The 25803-nt window shown below is 33.8% G+C and overlaps 1 protein-coding gene across 4 annotated transcripts in view; it reads left to right on the forward strand.

The window, feature by feature from the left end:
- Positions 1 to 15937: 15937 nt before the first annotated feature.
- The window catches only part of TFPI (tissue factor pathway inhibitor), a 103681-nt gene continuing 93815 nt past the window's right edge, over positions 15938 to 25803 (forward strand). For 2 of the 4 annotated variants that reach the window (XM_010370296.2, XM_010370299.1), the window contains exon 1: positions 15938 to 16242. The gene's annotated coding sequence lies outside the window, so the exon portion shown is untranslated. The remainder of the gene's footprint in view (positions 16243 to 25803) is intronic. The other 2 variants (XM_030916458.1, XM_030916457.1) reach the window with 1 other exon arrangement.

Genomic DNA, 25803 nt, shown 5'->3' on the forward strand with positions numbered 1-25803 from the left:
CTTTCTAATAATTCTCAAATTTCTTTAAATTTAAAATAGTGACAATAGCTATTTTAGAGGATTGTTTAAGGATTGAAATAATTATTTGAAAAAATACAACAGTACTAGGTATATAATAGGCATTAAATAATGTTGATTGTTACTATACTACTATTGTCATTATACAGATTTATTTGTGTTAGGACAATAGTATCTAACAATAGAAAGAATATTGCATTTTATCCTTAAGCTTGTGTGTATATATACATGTATGCAAAATATATATATGTTTATGTAACATATGTAATATATGTACATATGTACATGTGTTTATGTAATATAAAATGAGCAAAGAACATAAATAACAATTCACAAAAGAAAAATCTAATAAGAAAATTAATATTCAACTTCACTGTTACTCAATGAACTGCAAATTTAAAATTTTGCCAGGTTTTGCCTATAAAACTGAGGAAAAAATATAAGTGTCATTAAAGGAGCTTACTATCATAAACTGTAAAGTGCAAGTGACTAGAAATTGACATAAACATATAATTATTCACCATGGGATTCCAATTTTAAATTTTTTTTAAAAATCTGAATATGAGATAAGTAACAATTTTTATTTACATTTTAGATGTTGAATAACCAGTGAAAACCTCCCCAAGATACACCAACATGATTGTATAAATTAAAAGGCGTAAATAAACAGAATTTTACATGAAGCTTGGGAATAACATATTTCTAAGCAGCTTTAAGAGGAGATATATCAAAAGGTGAAACATAGTTTGTTGTAATCCTCCTTCAGAGTAAAAGTTGTGATCATTGGTAGAATTCACTTTATTGTGGTTTTATCTCTTATCCTTTGCTGTTTTTTTAAATCCTTGAACAGTATTTGTCATATAGTTGGTGTTTAATAAATATGTCTATGTTTATGTGCTATTTTTTCATACTTTTTTCCCTAAGAAACTTGTAAGTAAAAATATTTTAATAAAATGTTTATAAACTTCCAGGAAATTATTTTTAAATGTCTAAAATAGAGATGATCTGTTAGCAATATTTTTATGATTCTTACCAAAAATCAGTCAAACTCTCTGTCCGCTAACCATTCTTGTTTTTGTAGATGTGTCTTGTATTATTAGATAAATGGAAATAGATAATCACAAAACCATTAGCTTTATGATTGTTAGTGAGCCATTTTTCCTTAGAGTTCCAAAGAGCATGGACCAGTGTCTTTTTTTTTTTTTTTTTTTCTGGTTCCTCTTAGAAAAAATTAGTGAAAACACAAATTACCTAATAAAGAGAGACAAAAATAAAAATAAAATATTTTGAATAAAAATTATTATTCAGGCCAGGTGTGGTGGTTCACGCCTATAATCCCAGGACTTTGGGAGGCCAAGACAGGCAGATCAGAAGTTTGAGACTAGCCGGGCAACATGGCGAAACCCTGTCTTTATTACAAATGCAAAAGTTACCCGGGTGTAGGGGCACAGGCCTGTGATCTCAGCTACTCGGGAGGCTGCGGCATGAGAAAAATTTGAACCCGGGAGGATGCAGTGAGCTAAGATCATGCCACTGTACTCCAGCCTGGGTGACAGAGTGAGACCCTATTCTCAATAATAATAATAATAATAATAGTTATATATATATATATATTTCAAACTAACTCATAGAAGACATTTGAAAATTCAAGTGATTAGAAAGAATATAGAATAAAAAAGACAAAGTGTATTCATTTTCTTTTGAACTCATACTCTGGTATCATTGAGATATATCACTGAGAGATGCGGTCATGAACATAATCTTTGAACTCTAATACAACACAGACACATTTTAATATACCACTGTACATATTATATATAGAAGTTAGTCCAATCCTCACGCAGAAGAACTTGTAGTCTGGTCTAAGTCTTGTTCTAGAATAAATTTATCCATGTCTGGCACCTTTACTTCTTTAGTCGATACTCAATCAATGCTACTCTGCCTCTACAACTTTTTTATGAGACTGTGATAGCCTGGAGGGAATATTACCAGGTAAGCATTTCTATACTTTTAAATTGCCCTGGGACATTCCAAGAGAAGAATCTTCCTCCCTGGGAGATAAATCTTCTAATAGTATCATACTACCATTGGAAGATGTAGCCACTTACATAATAAAATATAGAAGTCTATGGATCTGAGGCTATAACCTGGCTAACTTCATAAGGTGGGACCAGCCTAATTCCTTTGAAGTAAAATATATTATTGATACCAATGTGGTAACAGAGATACAGGCCTTCTAAAATATATTGTCTATGAAATTCAGATATTTTATAGTCATTTAAAAGATGCAGCTTTCTAACAACAGATTGTTGGTTTAGCAACTAATCAAACATTTGCAATTAAATAACATGGCTAATAAAAGTAATGTATTAGAATACAAAAAAATGTGAAGTCATTCAAAACAGACCACACACTGATAGACAAAATATAATCCATTTAAAAATAAGAAACATATATCTGTAGAGCTCTGCATGACTGAGAAAATATAGAATAATGTTTTACAATGCCTATAGTTGGGAAATACATATGAATAAAATGTATTATTTGAATTTTGTCTTTATGCTTTTCTTATTTTCCATAATTAGCAGATATTCTTAATCAAGTATTTTACTTTACTGGTATTTATTTTATTTGAAATGAAAATCATTTGAGAGAATGGCCACATATCATACCCAGATAAACTTTTCTGAGAAGCTACCTGAGAGCCCCAAATCTCACAGGTGGAGAATTCGTTCAGAGGGAGAATGTGAGACACAGAGCATAGGAACAGTTAAGTAGAACCCCCCAGATGCAGTCAGATTTGCAGAGTGGGGCTCAAAGTAGAACAGTGATTTCCAATTGGGAATCATTCTGTTCTTCACTGAATGTTAGGCAAATTCTGGAGACATGTTAAGTTGTTACCATCAGGCGCAGTTGTTTACCGGCATCTAGTGTATAGAGACTAGCAATGCTGCTACATAGCCTACAGTGCACAGGGCAACCTACTGCAACAAAGAATTATCTGTTCTAAAATGTCAATAATGCCCAAGTTAATATACCTGGGGGCAAATATATAATTTCACTGCTGAGAAGAACAATACATCAGAGAAAGTCAGCTACATTTTTACCTGTTTTGCAGGACTGAAACCTTCCTAAAATGAAGTTCTGTTCTCAACTAAAGAAATGAACAGAGTCTAGAGACTGCGTAAGTCAATTCAGTTGAACATTTTGTGATGCTCAGAGGTTATAATCAAGGAAAGAATGAAGATGACTGGTTGGTCTTGTGCACTCTGAAAATCTGGGCAGGATTGTTTTGTCTAATCAGCCAGGCTTTTTCAGGCCAGGATTCCTCAAGGGCTTAGTTCCCTATATACAGTCTGAAACAGCAGGAAAAGATTGTAAGCATAATTATTTCTGACGTCAAAGTTCCTTAAGCATTCCTAATCAATAAGAGAGATAAGATAATCTATGCCGTAAGTAATTATCCCTGAAACTCAATTCACAAAGATAGAAATCAGTAAATGTGTATACTGGTGGGGAGATTGCAGTAAAATAGACCTATCCTTACATGTAATTTTCCTGGGAGATTCAAAATGAAATTGTTTTTTATGAGAAAGCAAACCTTTTATGCAATTTGCTACTCTCCTTCCTTGCAGGACAGGTAAAATTTTGTCTGTGGACCTATGAAATTATTCATTGTGGTGATCACAGAGTCACTGAGTATGATTTTTGAGAAGGGATGGGTAGTCCATCCTAGGCAGATAGAAGGCTTGCAGCTCTATTAAAAGGGAAAAAAGGCCCAACTTCTCTGGTTTATACCATACTATATTCATACACATGACCATCATGCATTATATATACATTAATACAGCACCAATAATAATACTTAAGATAGACATGACAAAAATGAGAGTTAAAATAACACTGAAAACAATAAAATTTGTTAAAAATAAAATATTATAGATGGGATTCAATATTAAATGATTTTCAATGGAATACAAGCAATAAAGATTAAATGAATCATTAAGAATGTGTTACAAAGTAATTAAAATAAACGGCCTAGTAAATGGAAAGCCTAAGACCAGTTTAAACTATAGAAAATAAATAAAAGCAAAACAAAGGCTAGAACATAAAAAAACAAAACACAGAATGGTTAAAAGTATAAATTCTGAGACCTAACATTCCAATGCAGAAGGAAACAGGGTCCTGAGAGATGCAGAAACCATAAAAGCAAAGATAATTGTCCCTGAGATTTGACTTTTTTTGAAGGGGGTCTCCAGGCAGATATCCTAAATGAAATCCATACATACTAAAACTCTGGTGAGCACAGCAGTGGTTAATTTTCAGGGACAAGGCTGTGAATTTATTCTCAGCAGTTTTGCTTCTCTTTCCATGGTTTTTTCTCTCTTTGTGTTCACTCACCCAAGGTTTTGTGTGTGTAAACTGATCCCTTACATACTGCAAAGAAAAAGGGATCATTAATTTGCAAACCCCTTAGTCCTAAAAAGTGAAACAGTACCTCATAATGGCTAAACTCAAGGATTATAGAGTTGGAGTTAACACTTGTAAAGTTATTTAAACATTCCGTGTGCTATCTTAAGGCATTGTTAAGAAAATCAAGTGTATATACTTGGTTAAATTTTTTAATAGCCTATAATAGTTTTGGTGAATAATGGTTTTATAATTCTTCTGTGTTAAGTAAAACATTATTTTTCTTAATGAAATCTGAACTTAAAGAGAATATGGTGAGCAGACCAATCACTCTTCTTTATCAGGGGGCATTTCACACGTGCCAGAACCTAGGAGAAGAGATTGGACAAATATTTGAGCACTTTTTAAATTGCCTATTGAATTCTCAAAGGAGGTTACATTTTTCCATCTGGACTTTTTTCTCACTTAGGAAAATTCCCAGAAAGGATAGAGCAGCAAGCTCGGCAGGAAATCCGTGTTCTGAGTTTTTATCTTCCACACAGAGGTGGAGAAAGACAGGAAGAAACAGGAAATTTAATCTGCTAGTCCCCGCTAACCCATATCCATTTTTCACAGACGGATAGAAAAGCATACACAAAAAGGGAAATAACAAATTTCTCTTGTGTACTTTCTCTTGGGCCACAAAATAATTTGTTCCAAGATTTATATTAAATGTTGCAAGACTTAAAGCTATGTCAAGATTACATACAGAGTGTTATCATAGCTTTCAATTTATTTAGTTTACATGGTTCACATTCTATGGTTTCCCTTTTAAAATAAAGGCACAGCATAAATGAAGTTTGTTTGCTTTCCTCAAGAGAAAGAGAAAGCACAGGCAAAAAGCAGCTTCTTTTGAGAGTGAAATTCAGAAGGCATTTGTTGCCATGCATGCCTAGCACAGACAGCTAAAGAGAGCTGTAGGTTAAAATTCTTAAATCTTGCCAAAAATGGTCAGCTGCTTTGTGAGAAAAAGTTATTGAAAAGAAAAATCAGTACATTTAGAAAAAGAGTGCTGTTAGTTCCACATGGTTATTATATTGGAAGTTTTTTGATTATTGCATCTTATGCAGATAACCAGGAAAGATATTTTTTACTTTTCACTCACACTGACTTTGGAAACTACATTATAAAAGAGAGTAACATCATTTTATAAAAGTAAAAGAATACCTGCACTTATTATGATGTGATAAAAATGATAAAATGAAATAATGTTTAAAGGACTTCTAATTTGTTTTTACAAATATTATCTTGATAATAGATGGTTATTTTTTTCTTTCATTTAGATAGTTACAATTTTTAAAATTAAGCATTTTGGAAAGAATGAACTGTAAAATGTCTCTCTAAGGTTTTTCTGTTGTTGTTATATGTTCTAATTTATTTTTAATTTAAATATTTGAAATCGAGGAAAAGTAGAAAAGAAAATATCCCAAAAATCCAGTAACAATCATCTATAATTAGTAAATACTAGGATTTTCATTGTAATTGCTCTATATGTTAATGTGATAATTTATATTTTATTATATAGCATTTTGTGTAAAATACAGTATTATTTAGTATTTCATATCAGATATGTAAAATATTACATGTATAGTTGAAGGTCACATCTTTCTTTATAAGTCTTTCCCTATTGCATGCCTCTCCCCTCCTTTCTAGAACAAACAACAAATGTAACTATATGTCCTTTTATTGCATATATAGCTATGTGTATTTCTAAAGTTATGTAAATGATATTGTTCTTAACTTTTACTCTGATTTATTTTTTGTTTTGGCCATGTGTATACTGTATTTTATCTAAATACCATATTACTGTATTTTATCCAAATAGTTTTCTATCAAATGATTATATCCCAGTGCATTTATTCAGTCCACATTGATTAATTTTTAAATTATTATGTCATTCTATCATAAATACACATGCACATGTTTGTTTACTACAGCACTATTCATAATAGCAAAGACATGGATCAACCTAAATGCCCATCGATAGTAGACTGGATAAAGAAAATGTGGTTGGTACATATACACCATGGAACACTAAGCAGCCATGAAAAGGAATCAGATCATATCCTTTGCAGTGACATGGATAGAGGTGGAGGCCATTACCCTTAGCAAACTAACACAGGAACAAAAAACCAAATACCACATTTTCTCACTTGTAAGTGAGAGCTAAATAACAAGTACATATGGACACAAAGAAGGGAACAACAGACACTGGAGCCTACTTGAGGGTGGAGGTTGGGAAGGAGGTGAGGAGTGACAAACTATTAGATACTGTGCTTATTACCTGGGTAACAAAATAATCTATACACTAAACACCCGTGACACATAATTTACCTGTATAGCAAACCTGCATATGTACTCCTGAATTTAATGTTCAAAAAATTAATTGCTTTCAATTTTCAGATTTTATAAAAAATATTACACATATCTTTGTATAAGGTGTAAGGAAAGGGTCCAGTTCAGTTTTCTGCATATGGCTAGTCAGTCTTCCCAACACCATTTATTAAATAGGGAATCCTTTCCCCATTGCTGTTTTTTGTCAGGTTTGTCAAAGATCAGATGGTTGAAGATGTTTGATGTTATTTCTGAGGCCTCTGTTCTGTTCCTTTGGTCTATATATACCTTTTGGTACCAGTACCATGCTGTTTTGGTTACTGTAGCCTTGTAGTATAGTTTGAAGTCAGGTAACATGATGCCTCCAGCTTTGTTCTTTTTTCTTAGGATTGTCTTGGCTTTATGGGCTCTTTTTGGTTCCATAAGAAATTTTAAGTAGTTTGTTTTTTTCCAATTCTGTAAAGAAAGTCAATGGTAGCTGGATGGGGATAGCACTGAATCTATAAATCACTTTGGGCAGTATGGCCAAAGTAATTCTTCCTATCCATGAGCATAGAATGTTTTCCCATTTATTTGTGTCCTCTCTTATTTCCTTGAGCAGTGGTTTGTAGATCTCCTTGAAGAGGTCCTTCACATCTCTTGTGAGTTGTATTTCTAAGTCTTTTATTCTCTTTGTAGCAATTGTGAATGGGACTTCACTCATGATTTGGCTCTCTGTTTGTCTGTTATTGGTGTATAGGAATGCTTGTGATTTTTTCACATTGATTTTGTATCCCGAGACTTTCCTCAAGTTGTTTATAAGCTTAAGAACATTGTGGACTGAGACAATGTGTTTTTCTAAATATACAATCATGTCGTCTGCAAACAGAGACAATTGGCCAGAATCTACAAGGAACTTAAACAATTTTGCAAGGAAGAAACAAACAACCCCATTAAAAAGTGGGTGAAGGATATGAACAGACACTTCTAAAAAGAAGACATTTATGTGGCCAACAAACATACGAAAAAAAGCTCATTATCACTGATGATTAGAGAAATGCAAATCAAAACCACAATGAGATAACATCTCATGTTAGAATGGCATGCATTAAGCAGTCAGAAACAACAGATGCTGGAGAGGATGTAGAGAAACAGGAACGCTTTTACACTGTTGGTGGGAGTTAAGTTAGTTCAGCCACTGTGGATGACAGTGTGGCAATTACTCAAGGATCTAGAACCACAAATACCATTTGATGCAGCAACCCCATTATTGAATATATAGCCAAAGGATTATAAATCATTCTACTATAAAGATGCTTGCACACATATGTTTATTGCAGCAGTATTCACAATAGCAAAGACTTGGAACCAACCCAAATGCCTGTCAAGGATATGGTGGATAAAGAAAATGTGGCACATATACACCTTGGAATACTATGCAGCCATAAAAAAGGATGTGTTCATGTCCTTTGCAGGGACATGGATAAAGCTGGAAACCATCATTCTCAGCAAACTAACACAGGAACAGAAAACCAAACACTGCATGTTCTCACTCATAAGTGGGAGTTGAACAATGAGAACACATGGACACAGAGAGAGGAATGTCACACACTGGGGCCTGTAGGGGGGGTGAGGGACTAGAGGAGGGATAGCATTAGGTGAAGTACCTAGATGATGGGTTGATGGGTGCAGCAAACCACCATGGCACGTGTATATCTATGTAACCAACCTGCATATTCTGCACATGTATCCCAGAATTTAAAGTATAATAAAAAATGTATATTACATGTATCATTGTTAGTATTTACTGGTGCATAAATGGAGAGTGCAACTTTTTTTAGAATATTAGAGTTACAATTTCTGGGTTGTAGATTATACATAATTTTAAAATTACTAGATTTGGCTTTGGGAATTTCTTAATTTAACTAAGAAGTTCAAAGGATATTTATTATTATGGCTAGTGAAGTATAGAAAAGGTAACATAACTACTGAAACAGAGGGGTAGTGTGGTATGGTATTTAGGACTGTATGCTCATAATCCAACTGTCAAGATTCAAATTTCACTGTTTTCTATTTGCTGTTTGAACTTACACTAATAATTTCTCTTCGTCTATAAATGGGAAAATATTATTACCTACCTCACATGTTTGTTGCGAGAATTAAGCAGGTGTTTTTTCTTTTTTTTTTTTTTTAGAGACGGAGTCCGACTCTATCACCAGGCTGGAGCACAGTGGTGTATCTCACCTCACTGCAACTTCTGCCTCCCGGGTTCAAGTAATTCTCTTGCCTCAGCCTCCCAAGTAGCTGGGACTATGGGTGCATGCCACTATGCCCAGCTATTTTTTTGATTTGTGATTTTAGTAAATTTGGGGTTTCACCATGTTGGCCAGGATGGTCTACATCTCTTGACCTTGTGATCTGCCCACCTTAGCCTCACGAAGTGCTGGGATTGCAAGCGTGAGCCACCTGGCAAGAATTAAGCAATTTTAAGACATAAAGGACTTAGAATAATTTCTGGTACCCCGTAAGCCTTCAATAAACATTAACTATTATTGCCATGCATCTATTTGTATTATTGTTTTTATACATGTATATCCTTATTATTGATCAAGGGAGGAGGGGTCTAGAAAAATTGTGAATAACAGAGATAATTCTCCAGATCTTTTAGTTTAGTCAAAGTGTCTTGACTAAAGACACCAGTGTCAATATGTCTTCTGAGCAGCTTCCACATACCACTCTCTGACATTTCTGAGAATGAGCACATACCCTATTGTAGGGCAGCTCATCCAATCTTTGCAAACTACAATTGGTAAGAAAGTTATCCAGATTTTAAGCTAAAATCTGTGTGTCCAATATTATCACTCATCTAATTCTCTCTGGAGCAAAAGAGATTATATTTACACTCTCTTCCACATACTAATTTTCTAGCAACAGTAATACAAAATAATGTAATATAATATAATATGTGAATATATACTCTCCCCACTTTCCAAGCTTTTTCTTCCTAAAGTTAAATATCCCAGCTTGCTTCATATTTCTTTTGAGGTACATTTATTTTTAAGGTGTCTAAATGTGTATCCTTTAAATAACATGACTTTTGACTCACTCCTCTGAACACACTGTGCTTTGACAAGGCTCTCCTAATGTTTGGTCCACAGATGGAAGTGGGATTGCAAAGTGCCGTGGGAATATTACTCTTCCTATGCTAGATGATTTTTATCAATTATTGTGACCTAAGAGTCTGTGATACTTTTATAACAGGTATGTCATTTGTACAGGACTTACTTATCAGAGATAAGCATATAGGAAACCCTTGTTATGCACCTTTAAAAAGTCAGTCAATTTATGTATATCAATTACCTCTTGATTTACATTTCAGAGATATAGATATACCTACGAGGTTCTCACAGAAAAAGGTAGAGAAATAAATGAATAGTATTAGGAAAAAACTACATTAATATATGTGATATCTAAACAATATCACCATACTATGTAGAAGAATGTCTGGTCATAGAAAACTAGAATTTTTTTAATGTAATATCTCACACTAAATATTTTTTCAGTCCACAGAAGAACTTGTTTCCTTCTTTGTGAGACATAACATTAAAAAATAAGTAGTAATATTTTATTGTGAAAACCTTAATGCAATTTATGACTAATACTTCTTTGAAAATATTCCGTGAGAGCTAAGTAACCCTCAAACCATGACTAGAGTTTCATAGTCCCACGTGCAGCAACTACTTCTCAAAAACCATTCTCATTTTCAACTTGGCAAGAAATATCTTATTAATAATAAATATGACATAGATCAAGCAAAAATTACAACAATGCTGGCACTCAACCTTTACATGTATGTATTTATTTTGATATCCATGTGAAAATTTAACCAGTTGAGAAGATGGAATTTTCCTACAGATGGACTCAGCTTGCTTGTGAATAGAAAATTCCTGAAAACCCTTTTGGCACTACTAGGCTGTTTAACAATAATTTACTTTAATCTGCAACATATTTCAAATTGATTGTTGAAGGCTGCTGCTTACCATAGGTAAATTCAGGAAGGGATTCTCCCCCAAACTACTTCATATGCTGCAATGAATGTGTAGGAAGAAGATGAGGCGCAGGGAGGTGGAAGACGTGGGGTCTAGCAGTCCAATTTAGTCCAGTGGTTCAGAGTTACATAATGTCATTATATGCATGCAGTTGAGACAGTGTATTGTTCATTTCTGCCTAACTTATGCTTGGTAGCAAACTACTCCCGAATGTACAGAGCTTTTACCAACAAAGTGTTCATTTTCAGTCACCTTTGTGGGTCATCTATGTTTGTGCTTCTTTTCCTCTTTATTATGATTATGAAAGAATAGCCCTTATCTCAAACATAACAATCATCTGGCAGAAACAATGGAAAAAATATAGAACATAAAACTCATACACTTGTCATGAAGCTCATAAAAATTCTACCCAGCTGTTGCGTACATTTATTTCTGCTCATTGTATTTGCCAAAGCCAGTAATGCAGCAAAATCTTATGTTAGAGAGGAGAGAAATATTCTCTTTTCACTGGTTACCAAAGAGGGACCAAAAGGGAGGGGAAGGAAATATGTATGTTTGAACAAATAATATAATCTACCACAGAGAGGAGTAGGAAAAGAAGCTAAGTATGTCCCTTCTCCTTCACATGTATCTAAATGTCCCTCATTCCCTATGAGATGGACTTTTTTAAGTTCTTAAGAAATATGAAAAATTGAGATACTTAATGGTTGAAAAAACTAAAGAGAAATTAATCATGCAGATAATGCATGATATGCTCAATATTAGATATCTCAACTATTGTTAAAATGAACATGATATTAAATTTAGCTAAAAATAAGGTGGCTGGACTATAGTTGGTAGTATTTTGATTTGCCACATGATACATTTTTCCATTTATTTTTGTCCTTACCCTTTATCCCTGGCAGATGAAGATAAGAGCAAAAAGAACTTCACGTGACTTGCCGAATGGATGTTTCAACCCACAGGAAAGAAGATTTTCTTGAAAGACAAGGCTTTAAATTGCAAGAACTATGAACTGAAGTGAGAACATATTTTTAATTTTAAATCTTGCCTGTAATAGACACAACCAAGCTATAACAGCCCTCTTAGTAGAGGGCACTAGGACAGAGAGGAGAAAATGGGCCAAGGTCCTTCCTCAGTCACTCCCAAAGGTTCAGGTGCTCTCAAGAGAAGGGAAGGAATGAGAGCAGGACACATCTGAATTGCCTCAATTTTCCCCAAAGTGACCAAATTTTAACTGATAATTTAGCTAGTAATAAATTACCTACAAAAAGCAAGATTGCACTTTCCACATCAGTAAACATAGGGACTTCAGAGCTAAATACATTTCAGTAATGATTAAATAAATATAGAGGCATATTTAAAATCATGTTTGCATGTGTCTTACCTATTACATACCGTTTTAATAAATATAATCTGATATAGCCTAGAGGCCATTCTTTTTTACATCTGAAATCTGAAAATGTCCATTGTTTTCATTTGCTGATCCGTTTTCAGAAATCTATTTTCAGAAAAAGTGAGCTAAAAACAGTATATGGCTTAGATTCTATATATAAGGATGAAGACTGGAATGAAAAGTAAAGCTCAAGGACTCACCCTTCACCCAATCCAGTTAAACATCTTTGCAGTCACATTTTGTATGAAAAGTAATTGTTTAAAATATGAAATAATGGAATATCTAATATTTACCCACTTTAAAGTAGACAAAAAAACATGAAATGAATATTTGATGTGATAAAATTTAATTTTGTTTTGGATATTTATGAAAACCTCTGTTGAATCTGAAGTTTTAACATGTTAGTGTTCTCTATCCTGCAACCATGTGTGACCTCACCATGATCAATTAGAATTACCTGAACTTATTGAAACATCAGATATGTTTTAACAGCCAACATTCTTAAAGGATAAAGTTGGGAAATGTCTCCTGATAGGTAGGGCAAGTAAAAGAAAAATGATTATTTTTATATCTTAGTCAAGAAATATTAAACCTTATATTAAAAACTGATAATACTTGACACGTGTGAGTTGGAAAGAAAAAATAACAAAACATGGTGAGAAACGAAAAGATCCAGATACTTACTAGACACAAAGAAGTTTAAGATACAAAGGCAGATAGACAAATTGTTGGTGAGAATATTTGTTTTATCCAAATAAATTAGAGTTATACACAAAGAAATGGTAAACTAGCAAAAAAAAAAAAAAAAAAAAAGCACAGAAAGGATCTTGCACAAGCCTTTGGGAGGGAGGAGCTGAGTCTACAGAGTCCATAGTTACAACATCAGGCTGACTTTACAGTATCATAACATCAAGTTCTCACATTCTCTTTAGCACAAGAATACTGAAGGTTTTGCAAGTTACATTTTTTTTTTTTTAAATGATGAGAAGTTTTCACTGAAGCCAAGCACAGCTTAACTATGAAATTGATCACCTCTGGTGTTAAAATAAAACCACTCAGCGGTGGCTCTTTCAGATAGGTTCTTAACATTTTAAGAAAAACATTTTTAAATGACTTTAGGACAAAAAGGGGCTTATTGCAAGGATGCATGCTCCTGAGTACTTTGGAAAACTTGAGCTAGGCCTGGGCATGTACTGCCGCTGTAAAGCTCAGGCATCATGCTCACATCATTTGCTTACTCTTGCTCTTGTTTTCATTCTTTCCCTGGTTCTCTCTTAGAAGTTACCTGTTTTCCTTTATTCTTTTCCTCAATATCCTGTCAACCAGCTTTCACCACATAACCATCTTGCTTACAGACATTGTGGCTATCAGCCCTTTCTCTATCCGGCTTTTTAGTTAAGAGCCTGAAATTTACCGTTGTCAACCTAAAATAACTAAAAGAGTCAGAATCTAGTTTAAGGAGAGTTTATTCAAGCACAAAGTTTGAGGACAAGCTGTTCAGGAAGGACAAATTCCAAAGAATGGAAGTCAGAGTTCGGAAGTACAGAAGTTTGGGATCACAGCCGGGCGCGGTGGCTCACGCCTGTAATCCCAGCGCTTTGAGAGGTCGGATCGCGAGGTCAGGAGACCGAGACCATTCTGGCTAACACGGTGAAACCCCGTCTCTACTAAAAATACAAAAGATTAGCCGGGTATGGTGGAGGGCGCCTGTGGTCCCAGCTACTACTTGGGAGGCTGAGACAGGAGAATGGCGTGACCCGGGGAGGCGGAGCTTGCAGTGAGCCGAGATAGCCTAGGGGACAGAGCCAGACAGAGCGAGACTCCGCCTCAAAAAAAAAAAAAAAAAAAAAAAAAAAAGAAGAAGAAGAAGAAGAAGAAGAAGAAGAAGAAGAAGTTTGGGATCACTTATAGGGACAAAGTTTAGGAAAGCTTAACAAAATTTCAGCATCTTTCCTCATAAGCCTTAATGGCATAGTTACAATTAGCTGATCGGTCCAGGTGGTGCTTTGTTTTGAGAAAGGTATATTTAACATTCCACACTGAAGATGTTAATAGTCATGGGGTCTTGGGCGCCATCTGGTCTGAATTAGGTACCAGACAACAAAGGAGGCAGTTAATCTATAACAAAGAGGGGTAATTGGAAGTAGGGGAAGATCTGATATCTGGTATCTGCTAGTCATTTTTAGAACAAGAACTATCAGGAAAGAGCCACTCTACCATCTAAGGGGCAGAATTGCAGGTATGCTACATGACAGTCCCTAGGGCTTAATTGTTTTCCTTGACATGATAAATTTAGATAGTCCTGACATTTTATTTTATTTTTACACTATGTACTTTTTCTATAGTTCTCATTTTATGCTTTCAAGAAAGAAAATCTGATTGGCTGAGCTTGCCTCTACCTGAGCTATAGATTGGTCAAAAGTTTAATCAAGGTCCATTGTTGTACCAAGAAAAAGGGACTTTCCTCTACAGTCTGAGTGAGATGAGAGCTTTGATTGTGGTTGAGGGGCAGGGCGTGAGGTAATAAGAGATAAGTTATTAACATGATATGAAATCTAGAACATGAGTGTGAAGGCAGCATAGAGGAGGATTTAAGCATTTTTGCTCTAAAGTCAGACTGCATGACATTAGAATCACAGCTCCACATATGGAACTCAATCTTCCTAGACCTGTGAAATGGGCATACAAAGAGGACCTTCTTTATAAGCTAGTTGTGAGAATTAAATAAGATAATTTATATTCCAGTCACCAAATAATTATTCAATACGTATTAAAAACACACAAGATGAAAGATTACCTTTTACAGAGAGGTCTAAGGAAAGCAAGAAAAATTGAAGGCACAAAGAATCTGAAATGGAGAAGCAAGAAACTCATATATTTTCTGAACAAATATCTTCAGCCTTCCTGGCAAAGTAGATTCTGCCAATGTATTAGATCTCTAGTGATCTTAGTCTGATATGACCAGAATTCCAATACAGAAATAGTAAGGATAAACCTCAATGGTAGGAACATACAGCAGAGAGACTCTGGTTGGCATCTTTAAATATTTATATATTGTGTAGAATAATAATAGAAATACAGAAAACAGCCATAATGATAGTGAACATTTATTGGAGGTTCCCTACATGCTGGGGCCTGCCTTAAGTGCTTTTTATGTATTAAGCCGTTTAGTGCTTATAGCAAGCCCAGAAACTCTTATTATCAACACTTTAGGAACAAAGGAACTGAGGCATAGTGAATTCAAATAACTTGGCTGAGTAGCCAAGCTAGCAAGTAGCTAAGGTAGGGCTCAAAGCCTGACCTCCTGGAATAGATAATGCATTACATTGTCTCACTAAGAGAAACGTCCAATGGTAGCCCTCAGACTTTTTAAAAAAATAAATATATTGACAGTGGGTGAAACAAATGAAATAACTTGAAGAAGAAACAAACTGCAAAAAAGTTTATTTATTAACAATGTAATAATAAGTATGTAATTTTTTTTAAAACCCTAACTCTAGGGGGAGAAAAAGCATTCTTTTTCAACTGATTACAAAAACAATCCTGGAAAGTAAAAGAAATAGTTGTTCAAAATGATCGTATCTGAAATCTTGGTGTAAGCTGTTTCCTTCATCTGTTTCCTCCACTAAAAAAAAAAAAAGAGAGAGAGAGAGAGAGAAAGAAAGGAAAAAGAGGTTTAGACTAAACAGAGTCAGAGTTGCAGTGACCTAACAGGAAGTTGGGCTATTCCCAACTGCCAGTGATCTCTGAAGCGACTCTCAGGCTCCCTCTTTGCTCTAACAGACAGCAGCGACTTTAGGCTGGATAACAGTCAAATTCTTACCTCGCTCTTTCACTGCTAGTAAGATCAGATTACGTTTCTTTCAGTTATTCTTCAATCCCCAGTTTCTTGATCTGTTTCTAAAAGAAGAAGTAGAGAAGATAAATCCTCTCTTCAATACCTGGAAGGAAAAACAAAATCACCTCAACTCCGTTTTGAAAAAAACATTCCAAGAACTTTCATCAGAGATTTTACTTGTGAGTACCTGGCAATATACTGTCTAGCCCATGAGAAATAACTTCCATTTTTTCTTTCTCGGGGGGAAAAGCAGCATGCTGAGAGGCAAAGAACTGATAGAGGAGGATCATTGTTTATTTGCCTAAAATGAAAATCAACCCTTCCCTGTAAACAAAGTAAACAAACTGAAATCCAAACTTGAGTTATCAGCATTTTGCATTTAATTCTTAAGCAAATTTATGTGCAATGTTTATGATTTTAAACCATAAACGTTTTTGTAATGAATTGGTGTATGTAGCTTTTTTATAATTTGAAGATTGTAGTAGAATTCTTTACTAATTGTGCTTAGTTAATTGGAAGTTTTTGGAAGTTTGGTTTACCTTTGCATTTTCTTTCGTAACATATAATAAAGAGACTGTCAGTCTTCTATTCAAATAATCTTTCAATGCCATTAGTTGATATTTAAAATGAGATATAAACATTAAAATAATCATAATCTAAATTGAATATTTTATGCCAGCACTAACTAATCTCTCTAAGGAAATACTTTATAAGTCTCCAAAGACCAAAAGTTATATTCTGAGATATCTAAACGAGAATACTTACGATCAAGTCTATATTGTGCAATGTTGTAAATTAAAACAATAGATAACGTGCCTACATGATGTACTGTTATGTTCCTGTTGGTTATAAAATGTTTGCTTCTAGTAAAAAATGAAAGAACATAATACAGCAGTAAACAGCCACAGAAATATGAGAGAAACAATTATTTTATTATGAAAAAGTACTCATTAGTTTAAAATAATTACCAAAAATAAGGGCCAAGAGTACTGCCATGTGGGAAAAAAGAAAAGATAAGCAACAGCCACACTGTGACTCAGTGCTCTGGAAATTAGTCACAAAATGACTTTGTATAACATGAGATAATATAACACAAAGGGCAAAACTCAAGCAGGAAACATACTGCGCAGAGAGTCACGTTTCATATGTAAAGGCGTAATATTTACATGAAAGGGGGAAAGTTGTGACAATTTTGAGAGATACTGCAAAATGTTTGAACATGACAAAATCTCCATAACACATTTTAAAGATGATTTTAAATCTATCATTCTAGTGCATGATTATTTCAATATATAGTATCCATATCTCATCTAATCCTTAAACTAAAGAGGGAATAGTCCCTGACATTTAGTTGAGTATGAAATGTTAATTTGTGGCCTACAGCTTAATAAAACTATATGAAATATAAATAGGGATCAATAAAGACTGAAAAATATTAATATAAATACAGATAACTAGCATAATAAAGTAAAATTTTAAAACAAGAGTAAAGTTTTAAAATATTTATTTTTGCTGATTTGAGTAGTTACATTGGAAAACCAAGTTTTTCTACTTCAGGTGACCACAGAATCTTGTTGGAAAAGTTTGATGACATATACTACTATTTGATTCCTGTCTCTATTAGGTATACTGAATTGGACAAGTTTTTGTTTTGTTTTGTTTGTTCGTTTTTAAGGTACAGTCTGATATCTTTTGTTTTACCTCCAATGACTAAATCAAAACTCGTTTTGGAAATGTGGTTCCTGTCCAAATGGATTATGTTATCAACTGGTGTTTGATGGTCTGATTGATTGCCCGTGTATCATTTGCTTGTTGATTGTGTAACTATTTTGACTAAAATCTTCTGTCATAAAACTTATTGTTAAATTAATAATACATAAAATGAGAACATATTTTGTAATAAACTCTAATTTTCAAAACAATTTAATTGTCTTAAAAATTCATATTCTAATCTTATTTATTTACGTCTTTCAAATTCAAGAGTTAAGTGGGCAGGATGGCAAACTAATAGAGAAAAAATGCCAACTTTAGAGACTTAATTTAATACCAGAGTGTATCTAACCAAATAGTAAATATAACCAAATAGTAATCTAACCAAATAGTAAATATACTATCAATTCCTTAGGAATGGTTGGTTGATTAAACTCAATGTCACAAAATTTTAAGGTATCTTTCAACTGATATCTCTACCTAATACAAGGAAAAAATGCAAAGTAAACATCCTTACAAAAAATAAAAAGGAAGAGACAATAAAAAGAAAAGTGAAGACATTAATTACTTAGACTAGGATTTTCAAAAAAATCTTATCAGTAAAAATTAATTAAATGGAATTACAATATAGGTTAAAATGGGTTAATTATATCATCAATTTATTTTTTCTATATGGACAGGATCTAAGAATTGTACTACAATACAACTCATCTATTCACAATACAGGCCTTCTACAACCAGCCATCATTTTTTGTTTACCATCTATAGCAATTAACTCATTTGAGGAATTAAATTTGGCAGGTTGCCTTTTTAAAACACAAATATATTTTCATGCATTAGTGTCAAAGGTAGATTCTGCTATCTTTTATAGAAATATAGCAGCACTATAATTCTTTCTGATTGCTACAGTGTGCATTAGGAGAAACTTGAATTCAATAGACATGTGTTTCTGGATATCAAATCTCACCAGAAACAGGGAAGTGTTCAAGTGTTTCTAACAAGTACTCTTCATAATAGACCATCTCTCCTGGCTTTCTGAGATCCTCACTGACTGCTTTCTTGGTGTTACATATCAATTCCAGGGGCCCAGTCTTCCCATTACCTTTCTTTCCCTGTCTTCACTTATCCAAGTGTCAGGTGCCGAGTAGAACCACAGCCTGAGATTCAACTACCAGTAACTACCAGTTGTTGAGGGCAACTTCATCACCTCTACTTTTCTTCTTCCTCAAACCAACAATAACAGAAAGTATGGGCCCATGTCAAATCCACTGTTTTCTCTTTAAGCCTCTATTTTGTTGTGTCCTCTCTTAGTTGGAACAGCGAAGTGGTAAAATTATTTCAAAAACAAAAGAATATAAGGACATCATGGCCCATAATAGAAGTCCCAATGCTGCAATACAACTATCCCAATTGTTTCATATGGAACAATTCTAGGTCTCTGTATAGACTTAGAATTATTGCAAAGAATTGCCCAGTCAGAATGTCAGTAAAAAATATTATATGTTGTTGATTAGGGCATAATAAAGCTATTTCAACATCAGAAATGTGAAAGTATTCATCAGTAGGACACTGCTAAAATGTAAATAGTTTTTAATACCAAGCACATTGTCCCTTTTACACCCTCCAACTATACCACACCTTCAAGTGCTGCCACCACACGGCTGTCAACCTAGTCTATCTCTCCTCCTCATCTTGACCCTCATCTATTTCTATCCAGTCCTTGAATTCTATGATAATTCACCTGAAAGCATCACTTCATTCCTCATTCCTCATTCTTCATTTCTCAGGGCTTACAAGCAGAATAAATCTCAGAAACAGGGTAAGTCTCCAGAGTAACGGTGTTTATTATCAATATTTTGGTAATATTTTAAAGTCCATTTAGGAAGCTTCAAAGATTAATTTTCATATCAGAAAATGAATCACAATGGTTATATTAAAATGTAATACAACTTTTTTCTAGTTTTTGGAACATATGGGAAATACTTTAAATTTTTAATATTTTTGTCTACTTACTCTGTTTTTTATGTCATTTCTATGTCATTTAGACTTTTCTCATTATGAGTTATATTCTACTGCTCCTTGCATCCCTAGAAATTTTGATGTGGTTGCCTAATATTATGAATTTTACCTTATTGAATGTTGGTATATGTTGTATTTCTATAAATATCCTTGAGCTCTCTTCTGGGATGTAGTTAAATTACTTGGAAACTGTTTCCTATTTTGTTGTCTTGCTATTAAATTTTGTTAGGCAAGACCAGATAATTGTTTATTCTATGGTTAATTTTTTCCTACTACTGATGCAAACAACTGAGTACTATACTTAATCCTTCATGAACTGAGAGTTTTGCAACTTTGGAACAAAAAATATTCCCTGCTTTACACGTGTGGGCCCCTCTAACCCTTTTAGGTGGTGCTTTCCCCAGTCTTCAGACTTTTCTCTTATGAATGCAACAGATCAATATTGAGCTGAAGACTAGAAATCCATCTGAAGATCTCTGGATCTTTCTTTCTGTATAACTCTGTCCTCCTGACATTTGGTACTGTATACCCTAACTACCTCCTGAGATTCTGTCTGCTTTGTCTCCCAAACTGAGAGAGACCACTGGGTTCTTATAGAGTTCCTCCTCCCTGAACTTTCATATAGGAACTAAACTGAGTCTCCACTCAGTCTGGTGGAACAAATGTACAAATGTGGGGCTAAACACTTGTTTCTTATCTCTATGAAATCACTGCTCTCCACTGACCAATATAATTTCTTTTATTTTGTTTTGTGGTTTTTTTTTTTTTTTTTACTTATTTTAGATGGGTGGAAAAATCCAATCCCTGTTAATACATCGTGGTTAGAAATAGATGGGCTTTTAAAATTGTATTTTCATAACATCTTAAAAAACAAAATGTGAATATAAATTTAAAAAATTTAAGGGCACAGAGCCTGCAACTTTTAGTTTGCCTAAATAAGATAAACATACATTTATTGTTTATTGTGTCCCAAGAGCTATGTTATATGAGTACATATGTGTTTATACAATGAAGAACGTAAGATCACTGTTTTTAGAAAATAGTTATTTCATCTTATATGAGAAGTTTAATGGTTCATTATTTTTTCTAAATAACAATAGCTATTCAGGAAGCTAATATCTCACTCCCTTCTATATTTTAGATGACAAATGAGCTCCACATGCTTAAAATCAATCAAGTGGTCATTTGTTCAACAGGTACTTCCCACTTGCCAGACTAAGAGTGCTCAGGGTTATTTGCCTAGAGTTTTATCAGAAATTACAAATTGCTTTTCCCAGTAGTTTCCTATCACAATTTCTTGTAATTGTCCTTCTTCCCCTGCTCCTTGGCTACTTTCATATAAAGAAAGCTGGGTAAAGTAAATACAAATTACAACTTCCTCTTGTTGTGAAAGGAAGCTTCAGGTGCTTCCTGCTCAATTTTTTTGCACCACTTGAGGCAAACAGATAATCCCAAATAAATGACAAACGTAGTAGACATCATTTATATTAGCACTGGAATTTGATTTTATAGATATGTGAACATTATTCAACATCTTATATATCTCATTTGAGTTATGTGGTTTTAATCTCATTTAGCAAAGCTATTTAGTCAATGAAGAAAGGAAATTGGTACGCATTAAAGAAATGATCTGGTGCTAATGTGAGTTTTCAAAAAAATTAAGATAAGCATTTTTTAAGAGATATCTGGGCTTTCCTTTTAGTGTCGTAATTTTATTCCAATTCTAGACTTCCCAGAATTAACTTTTCTTAGTATGTTTTTTTCTTAAGGAACAGCTGAAGAATGTGCCAAATGAGGAAAGATGTTTAATCTAGGGGAATGTGGACTAGCCTCAATTCCCATAACAAGAGATGTCTGTTTTTCTATATGTGGTGAGCTCTGGGTAACTCTTTTCAAGCCTTTTTAAAGTTTGCAAATATTAATAAGAGCCTTCAAAAAAGCAAAAAGTTTCTGAGGTGCCAATGTTTGCCATATCACTATTCTGTCAGTATTACTCTCCCCACCACCACTTACCTGCATTCGATATTATCATCTAGTACAGAGATAAGGAAGATACAAGCTTCCCTAATAGGTGCCGGAAGCCTCTTCTGTAAAAGACATGGGGAGACCATGGATGATCTCCAAAAATGTAAGTGAAAAATATCTCTGCAAGTATATACTTGCACTTTAGAAGGGAGCTTATACCTTTTTTCCAGCTCTCTCAGAATCTTACACACCACCATGAAAGCTATATTTGAGACCTACTTTAATATCCAAGGATAACAGTATATATAACTAGAATCAAAAAGAGTGTCAATCAGTGATACATCCTGAAGAAGACAACACAAATATTTTAAAGACAATATTTTATAATATTTATAATATAATAAACACAATATTTTAAAATATTTTAAAAATATTTTAAAAACTTGACATGGGGAGGAAGTTGGGGAGTGGGGAATTAAGATATGCTATGGATAAAGAAATCTCCAATAAAGAAGAAGACTTTATAGGGCCGGGCGCGGTGGCTCAAGCCTGTAATCCCAGCACTTTGGGAGGCCGAGACGGGCGGATCACGAGGTCAGGAGATCGAGACCATCCTGGCTAATATGGTGAAACCCCGTCTCTACTAAAAATACAAAAAACTAGCCGGGCGAGGTGGCGGCGCCTGTAGTCCCAGCTACTCGGGAGGCTGAGGCAGGAGAATGGCGTGAACCCGGGAGGCGGAGCTTGCAGTGAGCTGAGATCCGGCCACTGCACTCCAGCCTGGGTGACAGAGCGAGACTCCGTCTCAATAAAAAAAAAAAAAAAAAAAAGAAGAAGAAGACTTTATATTTTTGAAAGCTAAGGAAGAGATTAAACCATTTTAAGATCTCTTTCAGTTTTATCATTATACTTGAATAAGCAGATTCAATTTTAATATTTTTAAAGCTGAGCATTAACTATGTACTTTTTATATATTAATCCTTTAAAAGATATGAAAAGTGTACCATGTGACAAATTTTCATCATTTATAAAGTAATGAGGATTTGATGTAACTTACAAAAAATCAAATCTCTGGTAACCATTCCCAGAAAATTACAATCAAATGAGTTAGGTAGGGCATTAAACAAGAAAACATCTGATTTCTGATGATATGACTATGTGTTGGGTAGGATTTTGATAGGAAAGAGATGAAGGGCAATTCAGACTAAGTGGTCTTTGTAAAAATGTAAAGTAATGAGCATTAAACATGTGAAACAAAGAAAACTATTTATTGGATTCTGTGAATAAAGTGGCACCAATTGCCTGTCATTCTCAGGAACCATAGTTCTCATCCTTCATGGGATTTTTTCTGTTTGAATGGAAGTGACTGAAGATCAACTTCTTAATGGCTCCTGGGGTACCATGACTCAGCTGCCCTGACTCTTCGTTCCTTTAGAGTGATTCAGAGCAGTTGATCACGATGTCATCTGGGCAGATGGTTGTAGTCACCAACAGCTGTAGTTCCTCTCTTGAACCAAACTCAGACCCCTCCCAGATACTTTCATTAGAAGCAATCATGAATTCTTAGCTTTTTCACATTAAGGCTTATTTTTACTACTAAAAATTCTCTCCTTAATAGGAGTGAAAACATTGATCATTATTTATCATGTTTATTGTACTTAAAGATAAAACTTTTAAATAATATTTGAAACTATAACATTTTTCTAAGCAGAAAGTTTTCTAATTCATCATAAATCTGAAACCAAAAGGTTCTAGAAATCCAATCTCAGGTATTGTGAGTGTAGATTTTGCCCCCTTTTTTCCCTAAATATAATAAAGTAACATTTTTGTGAGCAATTCCCATACCTGAGTGAACATTTTGCTCTCCTTTTGTCATACCACAAGTTGAGATCATCAGAAGCAGAAAGTTGAGAAGTCTCCAATATTTTTGTCTAGGCAGAGGTAAAATCTGATGGAAACAGGCCTTCAGAAGAAATGAAGAAACTGATTTGATCTTTTTAGCTATTAATCCTAAAAATTTTTTAAAAAGGTAACATCAATCTGAATACCAGAACCTGTTAGGAACGTCTCAACTGTTTTTCCATGTATTTACAAAGCACATGTACCTCCCGCAAGATGTCCCATTCATTATGAATTAATAGATTGATTTTAACTAACAAATTAATTCATTTACCAAGAGATACATAGACAGGTAGGTAGATACACAATTAAAGGAGCAACTCTTCAGGATATAGATGTTTTGGTCCTGAAATACCATTTGCTTACCTAACTCAATAACAGGTACCTAGAAGAGCAAATACAAAAAGCAGGTAAAATAGCCAAAAGTAGCCACAGGTCTCTCTATCTCTATATATCATTCCCATTTTTAATATGTGTGGTAATTATAATAGAGAAATACACATTTAATATATTATTCTTTTTTTCTCCTCTCACGCCAAAAATTCATTGTGTTATCTTGCATTCATTTTTTATTCCATTTCCTTTCATTTGGAGCTACCAGCTTTCGTAGTTGTGCAGAATTTTATTCTTGAAAACCTCCATTTGGTTCAGACATGTAATACTAACTTTTATTTGTTTTTTTTTTTTCCCCTCTGAAGGAAATGACAGTAACATACCATAAAGAGCTTTGCTTTTAAACAAATTGAGTTAATATGGAAATCAGAGTAATTTTGATGAAGAAAGGTGAATTCATTCAAAGAAAATAATGTAATCTTTTTCTGAAAAAAAAAGAAAACTTACAAATTTAACTATAAAGTCCAGACAAAATACTTTCATTCATTTTTAGAGAGTTTTAGTAGTTATGGACAACTATACATAGAACAGGCATAATAAAATACTATTCATTACTATAAAAAGAAACATTGGCATTATTTCCTTTATTATGTGTTTCTTTTTTATTTCAATTTGTTCGTTGTATTCTTAGTAGTGGAGATCTATAGTATATCGTATTCTCTTCATATTTCAATTGCAAATTTTAAGAAATGTGTTTACATGTTTACATTTGCCTTGTTCTTAATTTTCTAATGATCTCTTCTCCTCCTTCCCCCTTATTGCCTCCCAGTTTCACTTCTCCACTTCCAGAGCTCACATTCCTCTCTTAATTGGCAATAAATATTAATATTCCCTGTTATTTGATAGGATAAAATTTTTATCTATCAAAAATATAAACACCAAAAAAAGTTTTGTTTTAATTAAATTTCTTAATTTTGGCTCAAAGCATTACACAAAAATTTGTTTTAATTAATTTTATTTAATTTCTTTTTGTTTTAATTAAGTTTAAATATGTTTCTTAACTTTAGCTCAAACATTAAATAAACATTTCCTAGTTATGGCTTAATGAAATGTTAATTTCTAGAGATTGTAAGTGATCTGAAATTTACTTTAGGTGATAAAAAGGAAAATATTTCTGAGAATAGCGTGTCTTTCTGAAGCTTGCAGTTGCCCTTTCCTTTAATGGTCACAATTCCTATGTCTGAGTTGAAACATTGCCAATATGCAAATATAAAACTCTGGGGTGAAAAAAATCAATTTCCTGAGCTTCAGTTTTTGTATTTTAAAAACCTGGATATTTCAGATACTTATTTCTATGACTGTTTTTAGCTCTAGCAGTATATAAATGTGTGACCTCGCCTCCATTTTAGCTTTAAAATTATTTAAATAAACAGTTTGCATATGCTATATGCTATTGGGTTATAACATAAAAATATATACTCGTTTTGCCTGGCATTGCTATTTCCTCCCCATGAGACCTTTTTTTTTTTAATACTATGAATAACAAAAATATTAATTCTATACAGTGAATAGTTTTATTCTTAGAAGAGACTTCCCTCCTTTCCCCCCTTTAAAAAACAACCATGTACAATTACTTTTGTACTTAAAAGAGTGAAACAATTATTTTTCTTTTTTTTTTTTTTTTTTTTTTTTGAAACAGGGTCTCCCTCTGTCACCCAGGCTGGAGTGCAGTGGCACGATCTCGGCTCACTGCAACCTCCGCCTTCCCGGGTTCAAGCGATTCTCCTACCTCAGCCTCCGAGGATGTGATTACA

This window comes from Rhinopithecus roxellana, chromosome 14, assembly GCF_007565055.1.
Source record: "Rhinopithecus roxellana isolate Shanxi Qingling chromosome 14, ASM756505v1, whole genome shotgun sequence".
NCBI lineage: Eukaryota > Metazoa > Chordata > Mammalia > Primates > Cercopithecidae > Rhinopithecus > Rhinopithecus roxellana.